General features: G+C 48.6%; 1 long non-coding RNA gene and 1 pseudogene across 1 annotated transcript; one reads left to right on the plus strand and one right to left on the minus strand.

The window, feature by feature from the left end:
• The first annotated feature begins 7,470 nt into the window (after positions 1-7,470).
• Positions 7,471-10,799, plus strand: LOC141022178 (uncharacterized). The gene is made up of 3 exons (XR_012183348.1): positions 7,471-7,802; positions 8,830-8,907; positions 10,507-10,799. It is a non-coding gene; the product is annotated as an uncharacterized lncRNA (long non-coding RNA).
• A 1,015-nt stretch (positions 10,800-11,814) lies between these two features.
• On the minus strand, positions 11,815-13,805 carry LOC109762195 (uncharacterized; annotated as a pseudogene).
• Positions 13,806-16,983: the final 3,178 nt, after the last annotated feature.

The raw sequence follows: 16,983 nt of genomic DNA on the forward strand, positions 1-16,983 counted from the left end.
TCGATGACGACCCTTCTTCCCTTTTAGCGGAGCTTCCAGGCAAGCCCCCCCTTTGATCATCCCGATATCGCCCATTCCATTCTCTCATGCTTGCATTAGATTTTGCTATTGTAATTGATTGCTCCTATTCTGATGCATAGCCTGCTTTTGTAACCTGCTTATTGTTACCTTACCTGCTTATCCTAAACTGCTTAGTATAGGTTGGTTAGTGATCCATCAGTGACCCCACCTTGTCCTTGTTGCCCCTGCTTCATCATTGAAGACCCGATCAACGGGATCGAAGACCAGGCCCCGACACCGCACATCACTTTCCCCTTTTGTTGCTCGACTCTGCAGAGTTACCATCGAGTGCCGAGGGTGGAACCTATACATCACTCCTGATGAGATCTCTGTAGTGTAGCTATTCGGTCGTGGTCATCGAGGGTGATTTACTCCTTAACCACTTCCGATACGACTCTGTCGTGCAACCCCTCAAGTGTGAACCTCGGGGGTGGTTCCTCTTACGTTCACCTTGATGATTACATCGAGTGGAATTCAACGGGGGTGATTCCTTGGGTTTTCCCCTTGATGTTTGGACACACGGATACTTGGACTTTACAACTGTTACTTGGAAGGGCGGGTCGACCCTGAGGGGTACCCGCGAGTGATGTGGAGTCGGGTTGACCTGGAAGGTGTCCGTGAGATACTTACGAGGCGTGGCCGGGCATTCTTAGCCCTTGCCGCAAGTCCTCGAGACGAGGCAATGGGGTCACATCTTTCGTGAGTCTCTGCTTGTTAACGCGCGTTCCTAATCCACTACGATTTGGATGTTTGATCCGAGGGGCCTCTGGCCTGATAGCACTAACCATCACGTGGGCATAGTATGGGCGTTTTGCGTCGTATGCATCAGCCGAAGCTTAATAGACGTCAGTGACTGAGCGGCGCGCGCCGGGTTGGACTGGTAAGCACCTGCCTTTTTGAAGGAGGTAGCCAGGTCTGCTCACCGGCCGCCCACGCAACGTGCGGGACTTCCCGGGGCGATGGCCCATGACACCTGGGGGCATAGGTTTAGTCCGGCGTGCTGACCTCCCTATTAAGCCTAGGTCGGGTTGCGGCGTATTGTTTGGCCGAGGCCGGGCATGACCCAGGAAAGTGTGTCCGGCCGGAGTTAATCGAGCGTGGTGGGTAAGTTGGTGCACCCCTGCAGGGAAGAAAACATCTATCGATAGCCTGTCCTACGGTAACGGACACTTGGAGTTGTATCCCGATCGATACAACTGTTGGAAATATGCCCTAGAGGCAATAATAAAATGGTTATTATTATATTTCCTTGTTCATGATAATTGTCTATTGTTCATGCTATAATTGTGTTATCCGGAAATCGTAATACATGTGTGAATACATAGACCACAACATGTCCCTAGTGAGCCTCTAGTTGACTAGCTCGTTGATCAACAGATAGTCATGGTTTCCTGACTATGGACATTGGATGTCATTGATAACGGGATCACATCATTAGGAGAATGATGTGATGGACAAGACCCAATCCTAAGCATAGCACAAGTTCGTGTAGTTCGTTTGCTAGAGCTTTTCCAAATGTCAAGTATCATTTCCTTAGACCATGAGATTGTGCAACTCCCGGATACCATAGGAGTGCTTTGGGTGTGCCAAACGTCACAACGTAACTGGGTGGCTATAAAGGTGCACTACGGGTATCTCCGAAAGTGTCTGTTGGGTTGGCACGAATCGAGACTGGGATTTGTCACTCCGTATGACGGAGAGGTATCTCTGGGCCCACTCGGTAATGCATCATCATAATGAGCTCAATGTGACCAAGTGTTTGGTCACGGGATCATGCATTACGGTACGAGTAAAGTGACTTGCCGGTAATGAGATTGAACAAGGTATTGGGATACCGACGATCGAATCTCGGGCAAGTAACGTACCGATTGACAAAGGGAATTGTATACGGGATTGATTGAATCCTCGACATCGTGGTTCATCCGATGAGATCATCGTGGAACATGTGGGAGCCAACATGGGTATCCAGATCCCGCTGTTGGTTATTGACCGGAGAGTCGTCTCGGTCATGTCTGCATGTCTCCCAAACCCGTAGGGTCTACACACTTAAGGTTCGGTGACACTAGAGTTGTAGAGATATTAGTATGCGGTTAACCGAAAGTTGTTCGGAGTCCCGGATGAGATCCCGGACGTCACGAGGAGTTCCGGAATTGTCCGGAGGTAAAGATTTATATATGGGAAGTCCTATTTTGGCCACCGGAAAATGTTCGGGATTTTTGGGTATTGTACCGGGAAGGTTCTAGAAGGTTCCGAAGTGGGGCCCACCTGCATGGGGGGACCCACATGAACGTGGGTAGTGGGGGCAAGGCCCCACACCCCTGGTCAAGGCGCACCAAGATCCCACCTTAGAAGGAATAAGATCATATCCCGAAGGGATAAGATCAAGATCCCTAAAAAAGGGGGATAACAATCGGTGGGGAAGGGAAATGATGGGATTTCTTTCCCCCACCTTTGCCAACGCCCCAATGGACTTGGAGGGCAAGAAACCAGCCCCTCCACCCCTATATATAGTGGGGAGGTGCATGGGAGCAGCACCAAAGCCCCTGGCGCCTCCCTCTCCCTCCCGTGACACCTCTCCCTCTCGCTGAGCTTGGCGAAGCCCTGCCGAGATCCCCGCTGCTTCCACCACCACGCCGTCGTGCTGCTGGATCTCCATCAACCTCTCCCTCCCCTTGCTGGATCAAGAAGGAGGAGACGTCTTCCCCAACCGTACGTGTGTTGAACGCGGAGGTGCCGTCCGTTCGGCGCTCGGTCATCGGTGATTTGGATCACGACGAGTACGACTCCATCAACCCCGTTCACTTGAACGCTTCCGCTCGCGATCTACAAGGGTATGTAGATGCACTCTTTTCCCTCTCGTTGCTAGAAGACTCCATAGATCGTTCTTGGTGATGCGTAGAAATTTTTTAATTTCTGCAACGATATCCAACAACAACAAGAACTGGATGCTTGTGATGAGAATTGGTTTGTGATGATAACTGGATAGTATGGCTCTGGGATTGCTTTCTCGCAGGGAGTCAAGAAAGGATCTCTGGCCGAGGTTGATAACACTTCTACTACTTTACTTTATGCTACTCTTATCTCTTCTGATGCTGCAAGATGCTTGGAGCTGTTGAAGATGCTAGTCTTCGATAGGCTAGGCTTTCCCCTTCTCTTCTGGCATTCTGCAGTTCAGTCCACATATACAGCCCATTTCATTGATACCGATGCATATGTAGTGTAGTTCCTTGCTTGCGAGTACTTTGGATGAGTACTCACGGTTGCTTTGCTCCCCCTTTTCCCCCTTTCTTCTTCTTTCCGGTTGATGCAACCAGATGTCGGAGCCCAGGGGCCAGATGCCACCGCCGATGCCTACTACTACGTGGAGACCGCCGACGACCAGGAGTAGTTAGGAGGCTCCCAGGCATGAGGCCTTGCCTTTTTGATCGTAGATGCTTTTGTGCTGGCCTTCTTAAGGCAAACTTGTCTAACTCATGTATGTACTCAGATATTGTTGCTTCCACCGACTCTTGTGTTTTGGAGCTTATGTATTCGAGCCCCCAAGGCCCATGGCTTGTAATATAAAGCTTGTATTATTTTATTTTGTGTCTAGAGTTGTATTGTGATATCTTCCCGTGAGTCCTTGACCTTGATCGTACACATTTGTGTGTATGATTAGTGTACGATTGAATCGAGGGCGTCACAAGTTGGTATCAGAGCCAACTGCCTGTAGGTAGCCCCCTTTCCAACTCCTTGGCCGAAGTTGAGTCTAGTCGTCCAAAACTGTTTTACTAACTTGGCTGTGTGGCTTATGGGCCCACGTCGCCATTGGGTGGTATTAGGATCTTTTATTCCTCGTCTTTACTCTGGGATTCTGATCTCTCCTCTATTCGGGTTAAATGATTTTGCTAACTCTGACTCTAGGATCTCGTAACCACTTCTTCCCAGAGAGCCCCTTCACTACAGATGGTCGCTTGCTGCACTAGAAGATTCTGAAGATACTCTCCGATGTTTTTCCGAGACCCTTATACCATTCGCCGTTGCGATCCCTACCGCTGATAAATTCTTATGCGTAACTACCTACGTTGTCATTCATACCTTCATCCCCAGTTACTCTTGTTATTACAAGATGTCTTGAAATACTCTTTGATATCCGAGAATCATTTATGCTTACTGCCCTACAGTTCCTTGTTGCATGAATACCCCTATGAATAATTCCTCACACTTTTCGAGGATTTGTTCATTCCTAGTTGACCAGGTGATTCACAAGATACTTTGAAATACTATCCGATCTTTCGATAATCCTCTCGACTATTGCTCTGCAAATACTTGTCTGCTTGCATTATGGATACTTTCCATATGTCTGGCAATATTCAGTAGTATCCTTTGTCATCTTCATTTTGAGTATTTGATTCGATATGTTTGTGAATGCTTGCAATCATCAATCAAAGTTAGAATTCTACCCTTCGGCTCAGACGTCACCCCTGACATGAGTTGGTGTTCGACAAATCAAACCTTGATTGATTGTCAATCTATGTCTATTCAACTTACTTGTCTTTGACCAGAGCCTTTGCTTCCGATCCCCCGTTTTGGAATTCATAATTCCATTGCTTTTGAGCTTTGAATTAGTCGGTTGTTTCTATAGTCTGATATCCTTACATTCGTTCTTCTTCTGGTGAAGTACCGATACTCACATCAGATCCCTTGTGGACCACAAGGTCCTTTGTTGGATTTTATCCGACAACGTCCTTCATATTCAATCACCTTGTGAGCCTTTCCTCGGATACATAATGCCTTTGGTAAATTGTATCCTCTCCTTTTGTCAACCATGCTCAGCTTCCGAGCTTTAGTTAGTTACCCCTGAAGTTTCAGGTATATGTTCCTAAGATGCCTAGACGGGAAGAACCTATCCCTTCCCTAATTTGTGTGAATCGAGAGTTTTCACGAGTCATACTCTTCTGGTGTATTGCCAGATAAATTTTCAGCACTACAACTCCATCGAAAGTGAGAAGTGAACAAAGGGTTATGCATTGAAGAAGTGGGAGTCGACCTTGAGCTTTGTGTTCATGCCCATGGACCTAATGTGGAACTTATCATGGAAGCTTCTTGTGATAATAATAATCCCCTTATTATAAGTTCATCTGGTATCTATGTTTGGTCCTTTGCAACCATGGTTCTGACCATGATTGTTCCCCTTTAATTTCATTTCTCGGACAAGTTAAAGCACTTGTCTTCTGCAGATCAATGCATCTCCGCAACCCCTATTTTGATCTTCCTTCGAGTATTGCCCTCCGGTACCTCGAGAATATCAAAGAACTATGTTGCTTCCTATGAGTCTTCATCTAGTATTGCTTCTCATCGATTCCAGATTTCCCCCGGGATCTAAGTTATTAATCACTCGAGGACACCAATAAGTGAATCGGTTGAATCGATTCCGCACTCCGATTCTATAACTCTAAGTAATTTCCATTGCTTACGAGTTTAATAACCCTTCAAGCCATTCCTAGTCTGGCCGACTATGTCATTATCGTGCTAAATTTTAACTGTGCTACCTCGTCCTTCTTCCCGGAACAGAATTTTCGACGATGAGCTAAGCTTATGTCGATCTTCCTCGTCATAACTTTTCGCCTTGAACAGCAAGCTTGCTTTCGAGTTTGTGTCGTACCCGTGGTTCCAATAACTTTTCGCTTCATCATTCCTTTGACTTGATGTCATCACGGATCGATTACATCTTCCTGAAATCTCTCGACAATTGTGTCATGCTCGTCAACATTCTGAGCTCTTCCAACATATCAATCAAATTTGTGATGAGAAATACCATCCTTGACCTTCGATGATTTGAGTTATCATCGACAACTCCCTTGTCTTCTTTCCAACACATGTTTGATCATGTCTTGGTTATACCTTGGACTCCTTGCTATTCCTGCAATTGTTCCTTGAGTATTTCTTGTAATCTTCAACTCCAACCCCTACTTGTAACACCATGTTAATGCTACCTCGAAGCATGACTGAGGTATTCCGAATATAAACAAGAACATTGGAAGCACATTGTCGAATGTTTCTTGATCTATTATCCAAACACCGTTGTATGGGTAATAACATGAATCTTCCCTCGCCCCCTTTATCTAAATGCTTTTCAACTTGCTTTCATATCATGTATATCCTGCTCCGCTTCCCCCCTTAGGAAGGATATACTCCCAATTCTTATGTGACAACACATTTTTCCTTCCAATGTTCTGATTAATCTAATGATCACCTTTTCTTTTCCATAGTTTTGTTTAAACTTTCTTGTGTTTATGAGATCTAAGCAGTAATAGTTCCCTGCTTATGAAAACACCTCGGTGTACAATTTGTCTGTAAGACCTTGTTATTATTGCTGTTGGCATTCCGGTAACCACCGATGGATGAGAACTTTGCCTATTGGTCCGCCTCGTTCAAACGAGCAGGAAAATAGTTCTCTCCATCCCTCGCCCTTGGTACCAACGTTGTTGACAACATAACTGATAGTCTATCATCTGACATGCCTTGCTATCGCCCCCCTTTCTACTTTTAACCCACATGGTGAGCCCATAACCCACAATTCCACAGGATCGAAACCTGACTCCTGTACATCCCTGTTTTCAAAGTTATCCCTCGCGCTTGGCTTCGTACGTAATTCACGAGCCCCCTTCCTTGTGATCTGTTCTGGTATCAGATGTAATACTTATTCTCGATGCTCTGAACCCCCCTTTCACACTCTGTTTCAGACATCGAACGATTGCCCATCCGCTTGAAGCTTCTTATTGCACCTTCTAGCCTAGCTCTCGATGACTTTCTTGAATGTCAACTCGAGAGATGCCACTATGCTACGTTCGCGAGATAGCCCCCAGTTACCTATCTTGTGTTGAGCCCCGTCCTTCCCGAGTCTTTCCCCCTTACTCCACCCCTTAAATCTCGGGACGAGACTTGTAATGGAGGAGAATTGTGACGCCCGGATAATTAAGCTACAGTAATTCCCTGCTAATGATGCCATGTCATCATTATTACTGGTAATAAACTCGCGATGTTTCAAACCCACCCTTTATTCAAAATTCAAAATCAAGTCAAACTCAAAAGTTTTCAAATGTCTAAAATAAAATGTTCATGATGTGGACAATTTTCATTTGTTAATATTCGTGGTGAACCAACATTTTCTGCAAAGTGGTTTAATGCCATAATCTAAATAAAACAGAAATATAAAAAAAGTTAAATAAATTTTTAAAAATGAAAGGCCCCCTCCACTAGGCTGACTAGCCCAGCTCCACCGCGCCCCTGGGCCTTGGCCCACCTGGCTGACCCAGGCAGCCCTGCTCCCCCGTCCCGCGTCGCTACAGGGCGCTGTTGCCACCGCACCTCCTCCCCGGAGACGCCTCGGCAGGATAAGGACCCCCGCCTCCTCGGTCCTCGCCCCCTGCTCCACCCACTCGACTGCTCCCCCCTGTACGCTAGATCCACCTCTCCCTCTCCCCTCTCACTTGCTCTCCCTCTCGACCCCGAGCTCGCAGCCGCATCGCCATCACCGAGTTGCCGTCGATGTCGCACACCGAAGACACCCCGTGCCACCGGAGCCTATCCAGGAGACGCGCCGCTCCATCTCCTTCGTCTACAGCACCGGATCTGCGTCGGGATGCTCCTGCAGCACCGCCATCGCCCTGTTCCCCACCGCCTCGGCCGTCGTCGAACCGCGGTGGACACCACCGCTCCAGCGCCATCCCCGGCCTCCCGAGACCTCCCCGAAGCCCGCTGTGAGCACCATGACCGATCCCTCTCATCCCTCCGATTTCGGCGCCATAGACTGCCGCCCGCACCTTCCCGAGGCCGCGCCCGGTGCTCCCGCGCGCGAGCGCTCGCCCCTGGGCCGCGTCCAGACGCACCCCACCCCCTTCGCGCCCCGGCTAGGCCCCGGCCCCGCGCGAGGCCTCGCCCCTTCCCGCTTGCGTCGCTTCACTTCTGCCGCCGCACCTCCTGCTTTGGCCGCGCGCCCCCGCCGTCGTCCGCTAGGACGCTCCCCTTCTGCGGCTGCTGCCATGCTGCTTCCGCCGCTGACTGCTGCTGCTACCTGGCTACTTCCCCGCTCCCGCCGGTGCTTCCCGTCGCTGGCCGCCGGCGCCCTGAGCCCGACGCGCCCGTGTACAGAGCCAGAGGCCGGCTGGCTCTCTGTATTAGGGGCCGGCCCTGTTAGATTTGTTAGAGATAGGTTAGATGTTAATTAGTGTATTAGGATTAGCCTAATACATCACAAGTGGACCCACTATTAGTTTAAAGAAAAACATATTTAAAATCAAAGTCTAAGACAATGACATGTGGGCCCCTATGACCCCGTTGACTGGTCAACTTGGACCCTCCTGGCCCACTTGTCATCCTCTGTGTACACTGTTGTGTACACAGAGCTGGGTACCCATAGCATGTTAATCATTATTTTTGAATTAAAGTAAATCCAGAATTTTGTTTAACCTTTGAAAAATAATATAAAATAATTCGTAGCTAGGATGAAAAACTTTTTTACATCAAAGTTACTCAGATCGACGAGACGAATCCGAGTACGCAGCCCGTTCGTCTACCACACGTCCCTAGCATAGCGAAGATGCAACCTTTCCCCTCCGTTTCATCTGTCCGATAATGCCAAACTTCGGGAAAACTTTCCCGGATGTTATCCCCCTTCGCCGGTATCGCGTAATACTATGTTAGAACACGCCTAGTGCTGCTTATAGTCATGTCATGCATCTGTGTGCCTTATATTTACTGTTTCTTCCCCCTCTTCTTCTCCGATAGACCCCGAGACCGCTGCTGATGCCCCTGTGATCGACTACGTCGACGACGGCCCTTCTTCCCTTTCAGCGGAGCTTCCAGGCAAGCCCCCCCCCCTTTGATCATCCCGATATCTCCCATTCCATTCTCTCATGCTTGCATTAGATTTTGCTACTGTAATTGATTGCTCCTATTCTGATGCATAACCTGCTTTTGTAACCTGCTTATTGTTACCTTACCTGCTTATCCTAAACTGCTTAGTATAGGTTGGTTAGTGATCCATCAGTGACCCCCACCTTGTCCTTGTTGCCCCTGCTTCATCATCGAAGACCCGATCAACGGGATCGAAGACCAGGCCCCGACACCGCACATCACTTTCCCCTTTTGTTGCTCGACTCTGCAGAGTTACCATCGAGTGCCGAGGGTGGAACCTATACATCACTCCTGATGAGATCGCTGTAGTGTAGCTATTCGGTCGTGGTCATCGAGGGTGATTTCCTCCTTAACCACTTCCGATACGACTCTGTCGTGCAACCCCTCAGGTGTGAACCTCGGGGGTGGTTGCTCTTACGTTCACCTTGATGATTACATCGAGTGGAATTCACCGGGGGTGATTCCTCGGGTTTTCCCCTTGATGTTTGGACACACGAATACTTGGACTTTACAACTGTTACTTGGAAGGTCGGATCAACCCTGAGGGGTACCGGCGAGTGATGTGGAGTCGGGTTGACCTGGAAGGTGCCCGCGAGATACTTACGAGGCGTGGCCGGGCATTCTTAGCCCTTGCCGCAAGTCCTCGAGACGGGGCAACGGGGTCACATCTTTCGTGAGTCTCTGCTTGTTACCGCGCGTTCCTAATCCACTACGATTTGGATATTTGATCCGAGGGCCCTCTGACCTGATAGCACTAACCATCACGTGGGCATAGTATGGGCGTTCTGCGTCGTATGCATCAGCCGAAGCTTAATAGACGTCAGCGACTGAGCAGCGCGCGCCAGGTTGGACTCGTAAGCACCTGCCTTTTTGAAGGAGGTAGCTAGGTCTGCTCACCGGCCGCCCACGTAACGTGCAGGAGTTCCCGGGGCGATGGCCCATGACCCCTGGGGGCATAGGTTTAGTTCGGCGTGCTGACCTCTCTATTAAGCCTAGGTCGGGTTGCGGCGTATTGTTTGGCCGAGGCCGGGCATGACCCAGGAAAGTGTGTCCGGCCGGAGTTAATCGAGCGTGGTGGGTAAGTTGGTGCACCCCTGTAGGGAAGAAAACATCTATCGATAGCCTGTCCTACGGTAACGGACACTTGGAGTTGTATCCCGATCGATACAACTAGAACTGGATACTTATGATGAGAATTGGTTTGTGATGATAACTGGATAGTATGGCTCTGGGATTGCTTTCTTGCAGGGAGTCGAGAAAGGATCTCTGGCCGAGGTTGATAACACTTCTACTACTTTACTTTATGCTACTCTTATCTCTTCTGATGCTGCAAGATGCTTGGAGCTGCTTGAAGATGCTAGTCTTCGATAGGCTAGGCTTTCCCCTTCTCTTCTGGCATTCTGCAGTTCAGTCCACATATACAGCCCATTTCATTGATACCGATGCATATGTAGTGTAGTTCCTTGCTTGCGAGTACTTTGGATGTGTACTCACGGTTGCTTTGCTCCCCTTTTCCCCTTTCTTCTTTTTTCCGGTTGATGCAACCAGATGTTGGAGCCCAGGAGCCAGATGCCACCGCCGATGCCTACTACTACGTGGAGACCGCCGACGACCAGGAGTAGTTAGGAGGCTCCCAGGCAGGAGGCCTTGCCTTTTTGATCGTAGATGCTTTTGTGCTGGCCTTCTTAAGGCAAACTTGTCTAACTCATGTCTGTACTCAGATATTGTTACTTCCACTGACTCATGTGTTTTCGAGCTTATGTATTCGAGCCCTCAAGGCCCATGGCTTGTAATATAAAACTTGTATTATTTTATTTTGTGTCTAGAGTTGTGTTGTGATATCTTCCTGTGAGTCCTTCATCTTGATCGTACACATTTGCGTGTATGATTAGTGTATGATTGAATCGAGGGCGTCACAGACGGTAGCACCGGGCCTATCTGGCGAAGCGAACACTCTGTCATTATATCCATCTGACGGATGAATTATTTGTCCATCAAAGTCGCCTCTAAGAGGAGATGAGGCATTGCTACGGCTGGTCCTCCTTGTCGCAGGAGGAGATGATCTCCTTCCTGCCGGAGGAACCCGCGGCCGTGGATGCGGGTGGTCCCGGTGAGCGAGGGCGGCGATGCCAAGATCCGCCTGACGACGAACTTCCACCGGTGCCGCTTGCCGGCACGGAGAACCAAGACTTCGGCATCGCCGGTGGGCTTGGAGGAGGAGGAAGGGCTCAGTGAGGGGGAGGAGGATGGTGCGGTGCTCGGGAGGGGGGGTGTGGATCTGGACAGTGCCAGAGCGCGGCTTAAATAGTCGTGGCCAGGCCAGGCGGAGGGGCGGTCAGCCCGCTTCAACGCGGCGCGATGGCCGGAGTTGGTTTATCGGGACGTAGCGTCCGCATTGAAGCGGGGTGACGCCCGAGAGGTCGCTTCTTTCTGCGCCGCCTTCCCGTTCGGTCAAATCGCGACATCAATGTCAGTCGTGGCATGCTCTGGCCGGCATGAATGCGGTACGGCAAGCGGCATGGGATGGAAAGCGCGGGAGGGATGGATGGGTGATTTGGGTGGGTCGGTGTGGTCATAAGCGGGTTTGGAACCGGCCCGGACTCCCGCAAATCCTCACCACATTTGTCTCCGGTTTGCAGGAGAAAACGCGTCCGGACCGTCCTACGGATCAATACAAGCCCGCATTGGATGGTTTCCGCGGTCCGGACAGCACGATCCGAACAGAAGCGGGAGGTTTGAGGGTCGGCGTTGGAGATGCCCTAAGTTACTTTGCACTATAAAGATAGTAACTTATACTAGTGTTATTAATGTCATTTGATAATGGCTTGCAATTCCCAACAACACCTGCACCTGGACTTGCATCTTGAATTCTTGACATAGACAAAAGTGAGTACATCTAACCAAGACAAGAACATGTATAGAGCCATAGATTGCAGGCTATCATCATTATATTAGAACAAAAGGTAATATATGGAGTACAGATACAATGACCGAGCTCTAGTTTCCCTGTTCCTCTTACGAGTCCACCTTATTGCGCACCAAAACGGGAGGCCACGCCATGACATAGGGATAAAAGAATCGGAGCGAGTGATAGGGCAGACCTTCTTCAGCTCCTCTGTTTCAATGCAGAAGGATAGGAACCAGCCAGAATAAGCAGGAGGGGATGCCCATGCATCGAAGGTAGACAAATACACAGTGCCACGGATGATGGCAACAACGTCCACCTCCAGCATACGGCTTTCATCTTCAAACGGCAGCTTCAACTCATCAATCGCATCCAGCATCTCAAATCCAGTCGTGCCCGGCATCCATTTCTGGACACCGTCGTCGTCGTCATCGGCTCTCCGGATCGAAACATCCAGCACACGACCACGATCGGAAGTCCACGCCATGCAGAGCTTCCCATCCCTGGTCTCTCCGTACTTGCAAGCCTGCTGTTGCCATCCCATGCGCGTCGGCGGCGGATCCATCCGGGAGAATTGCAGTGTTGCGGCGTTCAGGACATGGATATCATCGACTCCGTCTGCCCAGTAGACACACCCGTTCACTAGCGTGCCATTGTCTTCAACCTGCAGCTGCGGGCTCCCCGCTTCTGCGGCGATCTGCCACTCCCTGCTGTCCGGCGAGAAGACGGCGACCCGCTCTGCCCTACTTCCGTCGCTGCCGCAGACGAGGACGACACGGAACGACCGTCGGTCCTCTTCGCAGGTGACCACGTGGAACTCGACTTCGGCATCTTCCGGGTCTTCGCAGACCTCTTTGGGCGGCGCCGGGAATCCGGGATGAGGTTCAGGGCCCGTGTATGGGGTGGTACACGGCCGCCCGCTTGGTTCGCCGGTTGACGAGAACAACGTAGAACGTACCCATCACGACACTCGGTCATCGGCCACAACGGGCCGTCGCCTTCGACTTCGTCTTTGTCTTCAAGGTCGGGGACACGGGCGAGGAAGACATCGGCGCCTTGGACGGCCGCGGCATGGTCCAGATCATATTGGCGACAAATGGGCCTGAAGCCGGGCGTGTCGAGGAACACGCCCAGGAGCGGGGCCGAGTGAAGATCACGGAACCGGCGGCGGAACGCGGGGGACGAACATACGGCGCTGAGGAAGGCGCGGCAGGTGAGGGCGGCGCGGACGAGGCTCCGGAGGGAGGCTAGGCGGAGGAACACCTCGCACAGGAGGTCATCGCTGAGGGAGCTTATGGTGGTGGGAGCGGGTCGTGCGGATTTTTTCTTGGACGGCGGCAGCTCACTCGAGGCCATGGCGACCGGCGGCGGCGGCTCACGAGAGGCGACGGAAAGATGTAGCGGCTCGTTCCAGAGTTAGAGAGGGTTTATGGGGGCGTCAGACGGAGGTCCCGAAGGAACGTGAGCAGTTGGGTTTCAGTCATTTTTCTGGACCAATTACAACTTTGACACTTTTTTTTTAGTAAATTACAACTTGACAGGTGTATATCCTGACTGTGTTTCTGTCAGTTATTGCCGTGAACGGGCCCACGAAATTGCTAGAGGAACATAAAAATGATGCTAACAAGTCCACCCCCGCTCTCGTAAGGGAAAGAACAAGACAGAAATAAACTCCTACAAGATCTCCATGACAGACCTGGATGAAAAGATGGCTAATCCCCTTGCTAGCTTCCTTGCATTCACCAGGTGCTTCTCTATATCTTCAGAAAACTGTAGAAGAGGAAATATAGACAATTTCACCCCTAATTGTTAGATGTGTATAGTCCCCTTTTCTGTATATCCCCATTGTATAAGGGGTTCTTGCACTTTACCACACATGTGCATGTATTGGTCTTTGGCCCTTTGTGAATGTTAGTTGCTCATTATCCAACATGGTATCAGATTCTTTATTAGCCTCTATCCCGCACGATGCAACTTCATGTGTGCTCCACCCCAACCGCCGCCGGTGATAGGCACGTCTTCCTCGTCTCCAGCCGTCCTCCGGTCGGATCCGCTCGCCGCTGGCCGTCTCCGCCCGCTGCCGGCCAACTCCTACTTGGCCCGCCGCTCCGGCGCACCACCACTAGTAGAAAAAGGGGCTTTTGGCCCGGTTGGTAAGGGCCTTTAGTCCCGGTGGTCGTTACTAATGCCTCCCCCCATTAGTCCCGGTTCTTACACGAACCGGGACTAAAGGCCGCGGCCACGTGGAGCTCCACCCACCAACCGGGACTAAAGGAAATTTTATGATTTTTTTTATATTTTTTTATTTTTTTTATTTTCAAATTTCTGAATTATTTTAACCTCTAATCTCTAATCACCACCCCTCATCACTGCTTAATTTATCCTCTAATCTCTAATCACCCCTCATCATTCCAAATCATCTAACTTCCCGGACGGTCACCCATCCTCCCACTACTCCAGCCTGAGCACGCTTAACTTCTGGGTTCTATTCTCCCTTTGTTTTCCTGACAATAGTAAGATGTTAATCCTATTAACCCTCAGGAATTTAGTTTGAGCATGAAGTGACACATTTCACTGTTTGAGTTTGAAACTATTGTTTTAAATAACAATAATTATTTAGTAACACTAATATTTCTGGAATAATTAGTTTGACCATTGTTTGACCAGATTTGACCAAAATTCAAAAAAACTGAAATAATTATTTAGTAACACTAATATTCTAGAATAATTAGTTTGACCATAGTTTGACCAGATTTTTTCCAAATATAAAATTTGAAACTATATTTTTTTCTGTGACCATAGTTTCCCACTAGTAAGTTTGAAATTTTTTGAATTTTTTTGCCTCTCCAGATCTTAAAAGCCCCGTAACTTTTTTCTGTTAGGTTTTTGAAGATTTTGAAAATGTTTAACGGGGTTCCCCCCGTTAAAATCGGATGTAACTTTCCGAGTAGATGATTTTTCATATAAAAAACTTTTTAATCCGAGTTCGTATGCAAAAGTTATGCCCATTTTACAAATTCCAGAGAGATTTTGCAAATAAAGTCAAAATTCATATTTGTAAATTTTCCCAACAACTAGACCACATATCACATGGGAAACTTATTTTATTTGTGACATTTTCATCATTTTCTTTTGTTTTTTCTAAAACTGAAAAGGCGGTCGGGGGGGGGGGGGGGTGTTAGAGTTTGAAAATGGGACCTTTAGTACCGGTTTGTGCCATGAACCGGTACTAATGCCTCAAAGCCCATTAGTACCGGTTGGTGGCACCAACCGGGACTAAAGGTTCCCGGTTGGTGCCACCAACCGGTACTAATGGGCATCGCACCCTTTAGTCCCGGTTCGTGGCACCAACCGGGACTAAAGGGCCCAGGTGAACCGGGACTAATGCCTTAGCCGCACGAACCGGGACCAATGCTCACATTAGTCCCGGTTCGTGACTGAACCGGGACTAATGTGAATATTGCCCTGTGACGAAAGCCCTGTTTTGTACTAGTGCACCCCTGATCCTCCCACGGCCGCCCCGCCGTGCCTCTTCCTCCAGCGCGCCGCTCCGCCGCCTCCTGCCCGTCCGGCCACCTCCGCCCCTCTCTGGCTGTCTAGCTGACGTCCAGGCCGATCTGGATCACGTGCCTCTCTGCTCGCGTTTTGGTTTTGCGCGTACCTCTGCTCGGTCCCAATCTCATCTCCTGTGCAGTTGACTTCCAAAAAAATGGCTTCTTCAAGCTATGTGGATGTTCCTCGGTGCTCGGTGATCTTTGATGGCACCAACGCAAGCCTGAATTTCGCCCCCAGGGCTTCTCTGCATCTTCAAGAAACTCATGTAGAAGAGGAAATATAGACACAAAATCTACCTTTTTTTTACAAGAAGTCGAGAACAGAAGCAGATTAGTAATTAAGATTACAACAACAAAAAATGCCAAAATCATCATCGTCATAGTACAGACCTATATGATGCCGTACTCACAAAACATTTACATTAGGTTTGGGTATTTCTCACAAACCATCACAAAGCCTTACTCACACAGCCTTCACAATGATACATGAACATGCAAATTTCTACAGTGAAAAAAAAAGATAACCTTATGTGAAACAGGGTCACATAAAAAGCTCAGTGTGTTCCGCATGGTGTCACAGAAACATTCAAACTCCAGATAGTAAAATGTATCCTGCACAAAGGCATTCAACCTAAGGGACAATAATTTTTGGAAATATGATGGGCTAGAACTTACATACATGCACCATACTATTTACAATTTACATGTATACTGTAAAAAGCGCTCAAGCTCCCTGTAAAAAAGAAAAACAATGAAAATACAAGCTCATGAAAACATGTTTGTAATACCCAACATACATTCACTATTTATAGTGCCATAAACACACTATATACAAGCTCACGATAAAAATGAAAACAAAATACTAACCTAAATGCATGCAGAGGGACCAAGCTAGACACTCGGACGTGTATATAAATGATTGTGCTGGGCTGAGCTCCGTAATTTCCAGCCTGGCCCTTCAGTTTGCTGAAACAGAGGGTTTTTTTTATTGATTGCAGTGTGCAGTGAGTGCATTCTCAAAAGATAAAGAGTCGTGTGTAGTGAGTGCATTCTCAAAAGATAAAGAGTCATGTGTAGTGAGTGGATTCCCTGTCTGATCAGTTGATGTTGCAACTTACTTTTAAAAAAGATGATGTTGCAACAAGCATCTGTCCTGCCAAAATTTCATGTCATAAAATTGATTATGACCGAGCGCAGTTTCTCCCCCTTTCCAGCAGAATTTTTCGTACATTTTGAGTTCCTACAACTACTAATATTCCACAGTGAAATTTCAAACAAAAGCACGGGAACTTTCGTCCAGTTCACAAATAAGGTTACGATCCAACTCACCTGTCTAACTATTGAACATCATGCAAGAGAAACAAAGGTCACTCTTCTTGTTTTACATGACTTAACAATCTTTTTTTTGCGGGAGACTTAACAATCTATGGTGGAAGCCTGAGCAAATGGTCTAATAGTTCTTACGACAGTTATACAACAATCGAATAATGGTAGATTAAGCAACAGATGGAGTATGGAGCTTCAGTGTAATGAACTTATATCATCAATCATTTTACACGGCCAACA

The sequence above is a fragment of the Aegilops tauschii genome, chromosome 5 (assembly GCF_002575655.3).
Source record: "Aegilops tauschii subsp. strangulata cultivar AL8/78 chromosome 5, Aet v6.0, whole genome shotgun sequence".
Classification (NCBI taxonomy): domain Eukaryota; kingdom Viridiplantae; phylum Streptophyta; class Magnoliopsida; order Poales; family Poaceae; genus Aegilops; species Aegilops tauschii.